Source organism: Strix aluco, chromosome 29 (genome assembly GCF_031877795.1).
Source record: "Strix aluco isolate bStrAlu1 chromosome 29, bStrAlu1.hap1, whole genome shotgun sequence".
Lineage (NCBI taxonomy): Eukaryota > Metazoa > Chordata > Aves > Strigiformes > Strigidae > Strix > Strix aluco.
The window spans coordinates 6,360,210-6,365,060 of NC_133959.1; the positions used below are offsets into that span (position 1 = coordinate 6,360,210).

General features: G+C 60.9%; 1 long non-coding RNA gene across 1 annotated transcript; it reads right to left on the minus strand.

Annotated features, from left to right (window-relative positions):
• Positions 1–307: 307 nt before the first annotated feature.
• LOC141916508 (uncharacterized) lies at positions 308–2,632 on the minus strand. The gene is made up of 4 exons (XR_012621141.1): positions 2,413–2,632; positions 1,643–1,810; positions 1,189–1,278; positions 308–417 (listed from the first exon to the last, which is right to left on the minus strand). It is a non-coding gene; the product is annotated as an uncharacterized LOC141916508 (long non-coding RNA).
• Between the last annotated feature and the right edge of the window lie 2,219 nt (positions 2,633–4,851).

The window sequence follows — 4,851 nt, forward strand, 5'->3', positions numbered from 1 at the left end:
CAGTGAAACAGGGGAGGGACAAAAGAAGAAATTCATAGGTTGAATAAAAAGATTTATTAATAGTAATAAAACCAAGAGTAACGACAGCAAGTACTAAACAGTTAAAAGCGGTCACCGAGCGGTGACCGGTACGGGCCCGTCCCAGCAGTGACCCGACCGCACCAGAGAATCCGCCACGACCCAGAAACCGAAACGGGGCGCGGGGGAGCAGCATCTGCCTGGACACTGAGCGTGACGCGACGTGACATGGAACGCTCCAATCCAGACCTGCCCTCAGCCGTGCTCCCCTCAGCTGGTTCCTCTTCCCGCCCTCAGCCCATGCACCTGCACTCGGTAAATGCAGGTGTACAATGGGTTTCCCCAGTTGCTCTTCACGAGAAATTTGATGTATGAAAAGGCTCTGATAAACGGCGCGTTCTGTGAAGACAAGAGGGAAAAGGAAGTAGAGGTGTTCAGAGCGACAGTGCAGTCAGTACCTCCCTGCCAGCCCTGCTCCTGCTCAGGAACCAGCTCCCGGAGGCGGGTGGGAGTGGCTGCTGCCATCGGGGTCACTGCTGGTGCCGGGGCTGCTGGGGAGGCTGGGGCACGGGACGGGGGAAGGCTCCTGGCCTCCTCTGCGTGCTGGCCCGGCTGGGGCTGCATCCCCCTTCCCTCTGCCCCTTGCTCTGCACCAACAGAGAGGCCGGGGAGCGGCTCCTGCACGTGGGGCAGCTGGTGCGCAGCCCCCCAGGCCCCGCTGCCCACTCTGCCTGCCTTTCTCCTGGCAGGGGGGAGCACCGCAGAGAAGGGGACGCTCTGCTGCGAGGAGAGGGCACTGTCCAGCTGTCCGCGGGCCACAGGATGCAGCGACGGTGCTGCCCGGCAGCTCTGGCCACCGGCTGTTCCTGTTTCTCCAGGGCACAAATGTGCCGTTTGGTGGAGGGGCCACGTGTGCAGCTGGCCCTGCTGAGGGCAGTGGCTGCAGCTAGTGCTCTCTCAGGACTCGTGCTCCCATGGCGTGACACTGCCCTCGCTCCCCTTTTGCTGGAACCACCGCCTGCTCCTCAGCCCTGCCAGCCCCGCCAGGTGTCTCTGGGCGCTGGCCCGGGGCCCTGTGCCCAGGGAGGAAGCGTTCACACCTCCCTGCCATGGACCCCCAGCCAAGCCTGGTTTGCTCCCCGGCATCCTGCCCCCGCGTGTGGAGTGTACCTTCAGAGGGAAGGTCTGAGTGGCCTTTTTTGTCACGTCGTAGGTGAACGTCATGAGCAGCACTTCCTCCTCTCCATCCGCGTCCACTCCCTTGGGGCCAAACAAGGAGAGCAGTTCAGAGACTCATCCCCACAAAGAGGGGATGTGCGCACTGGCTCAGCCCTGTCAGGTACCTGGCCTCTCCCGGGCTCCAGCAGCCGTCTGACACTGGCCAGGGCGGAGCTCAGTCCCCACCCTGACCCTTTTGGTCAAGAACCCTGAGGTGCTTTGGCCAGAATATGTCCTGAGAGGGATGAAACCTCTGGAGCCCTTGAAGTATCCCCCCAGGGCAGCGCAGTGCTCAGCAGAGAGCAGGACACACACCCCAGAGGGTGCACAAAAGCCAGCAGGCAAGTCCCTGTCACGGCTTTCCCCCAGGGCCAGACCCCACCAGACATGACCAGCTGAGACTTACGAAGACAGCGACGTCTCTGGGGGCGCTGGCGACGCTCCTAGTCGGAGACACCTCTTTGTAGATGTGCTGCACAGTGATGGCAGTGGGACGGACTCGTACTGGCAAACTGATGACCACCTGGCCCTGGTGCCCTGGGAAAGGCCAGCAGTTTCCTGGGGACACATCCGGCTGCAGCCAGAATGAGAGAGCAGTGAGGGGTGAGAGTGCGTTGGGGACAACACAACTGCTCGTGCCCCTTGGAGCACGGGACCAGTGTGTCTGGGGGGGATATTGCAGCTCGGAAATGAGGTGCCTGTGAGGACACGGACAGAAGCAGGAAGTCACCTTTGCTGCCTGACAGAGGGGGCTCTCAGTGTTATGGAAAAGAGGAGAACACCGGTTATGAAACCACCCTAGTCAGGGCCTTACAGAAACACCTCTCTGCCCAGCGGCTCTGCAGGGAACCCCCCACCTCCCGCCTCCCACCCCTGAAAAGGCACCGTTAGGGACAAGTGTGGAAATGGGGTCACCAGGGAGAAAGTCTTTCACTCAGCTGGGACAGAGGCTGTGGGCAAGGTGGGGCAGTTCTGCTCAGTTCAGCTCTGTTCCCCTCCCGAGGGGAACCGCTGATCTCTAGCAGGTCCAGCCTTGTGTCCGAGCTTTGGTTTCAGGAACCTGATCAGCACTGTGGGCTGGAGCAGCACTGCCCTGGGCAGAGGGGAGAGCCCTGAGGTTGGTCCCAGCTTCACAGGAAGGAAGGAAAACAGCACTGATGAGTTTTGCTACAGTACCTGCAAAATAGCATTAGGAGGTTTGGATGGAAAGAAGAACGCCACAGCCCTGCAGCCCCAATTCGCTGTGCAGGTGTAGGTCTCCGAAGTTCTCTGCGTGTCGATGGTGGCACCTGTAAGGAAGGGAGAGCAGGTGACTGCAAGAGGCCACAGACCAGGAGCACTTGGTGCTCAGACACTATTTCTGGTGCCGCCGAGCAGCTCCACGTCTGTCAGTGCTGTTCTCATCCCCAGGCTGTGGGGGTGCTCGGCTGCGCGGGGCAGGGACGGCATCCTTGTGCCTGGTGACTGGTGCTGCCACGGCACCACGAGGAGAAGGTCTGAGGGTGCTGGGAGGCAGCAGGCGCTGGGGGAATGACAGCAGAGCAAAGCTGAGGGCTCGCTGCATGGGCAGCAAAGGGTGACCCAGCTGTTCCCTTTTCAGATGCAGCCAGAGGAAGAGCCCCTCCATTAGCACAGGAATGTGTGCGGGGGCAGCGCCAGAGGCACCCGTGCAGGGGCCAAGGGCAGGACTGGGAGGGAGCCCGAGAGAGCCGCTCTGCCACAGCCTGGCTCTGGGACCCCACGGAGCATTTCAGCTGCCCCGTTTTGGCGAGCAGTGCCTGGATAAGGAGCACTGCAGGGAAGCGCAGGGCAAGGAGACGGGGCTGCTCGTGTCCATACCAAAGCTTTCCAGGGCCCAGTCTTCTGAGGCCATCTTGGACGCTGCCTGCTGAATGAACACAGGAAAAGACCACGTCAGCAGGCAGAGCAGCGTGGCTGCTGGCACCCACGGAGGCGAAGGGTCGGTATCAGAGACACAAGGCCAGCCTTGTCCACAGAGCTGAGACACGCTCTGCTGCTGGTGTGAGCCACAAGGCCTGGGGAACAGTATCTGTGGCCGTGGCCACGGCCCTGAGGTGGGTTGATGAGGATCCCCACCCTCCCATCCCCACCCTCCACACTCTCCAGGTCAGTTGGGAGATGGGCTCAGGCCCTGCTGGCGATGGCTGACCCCGTGAGCACGTCTGGGTCTCACCACTGCCTCCAGGGCCCGGACAGAGCAGCCAGAGGCCCCGGCGTGCCAAGGGAAGGCTGTCAGGTGCCCTCCGCTGCCTGAAGTGGCCAGTTAACATGGGCCCAGAGAAGGGCCTGTGCAGCACAGAAGCTCTCCCAGCAAGACCCTGGCAAAGGCTGACTTCTTGTGGCCAGCAGTCTGAGCCCTACAACCCCCCCAAGGAGTGCTTTCTCGGGGGTTCTGCCCAGCCAACCCTCCTTCCCCAAAATGCAGGGTCACCTTCTGCAGGCTGCTGATCTCCGCCCACAGCTGACGCAACTCCTCCAGCAGAAGCTGCCACTTCTGGGTTTCCTCCAACCACAAAGTGGGTGCATTGCTGCAGGAAGAGAAAAGCCGTTCTTGTCAGAGTGGCCCATCCCGTGTGGGGAATGTCTGAGCTCAGCAGAGAGGAGAGACACATGTGCTTTCCCTCCTCTGCCCATGCAAAGGCAGGAGGGAGGTACAGGCGCCCGGCTGTTAGGAAAATGTGTGCAGGGAGCACGAGGGCAGCCGATGCTTCCGCACAGACCCAATTCCAGCTCAGGACACGTCTCTTACCGCAGGGTCTCCAGGTGTGCTAGACACACACGTGTCAGCTCCTGAAAGGGAAGAACACTCCGTTAGAGTATCCACTACCAGAGCTGCCGGGGCTTCCCAGGAGAGGCTTCCCCAGGAAGAGCCGGCAAAAGCTGCTGCTTCTTTGGGTCACACTGCAGGGAAGCGGGAGAGGCTGTGATTTATCCAGCCACTGTCAGCAACGCTCCCTTGCAGGAGGTCCCTGTCCTACCAGAGTCACTGACCTCCATCAGTCCCTTTGCGCACTTGTTCCACGCTGGCAGCGAGGTCCAGCAGTAACCACCAGCTGCAATTCACATCACCAAGAGACAGTTATTTGCTGGGTTTCTGGCAATGCCTGCAGTCACCTTGTCTCCTCCCTGTTGCCTTGGGGCTGGGGCAGCTGGTGGGGTAACGTGGGGTGCAGAGAGAGGACGCACCTCTGACCGGGAGCCATCCCCCCAGGCTTGAGGGGACTGCGCAGCCGTGCTCTTCAGGTGTGCTCAGTGCCCCAGAGCTGCTCCCCATTTCCCCTCACTGCTTCGGTGAGCACCGAGACCAGGCTGCACGGGCTAGGAGAGGCACCTCTCCACCAGTCCCCCTGCATGGCCCCTCTGGGAGCCCCCAGTTCAGGCTTGGAAATACCTACACCCTTCTCTCGCAGGCTTGCAGACTGAGCAAGCCATTTGCACCAGTGGCCAGAGCAGCAGCATGGCTGAAGACTCCCAGTCTTACTGGTAGTCCAAAGGCAAGTCCCAGTCAAGGACATACTCAGGAAGCACTTGGGCCATGGGAGTTTCCACACATACTGGCCCAGAAGGAAATCTGGCCAGCAGAAAGCTGGCACC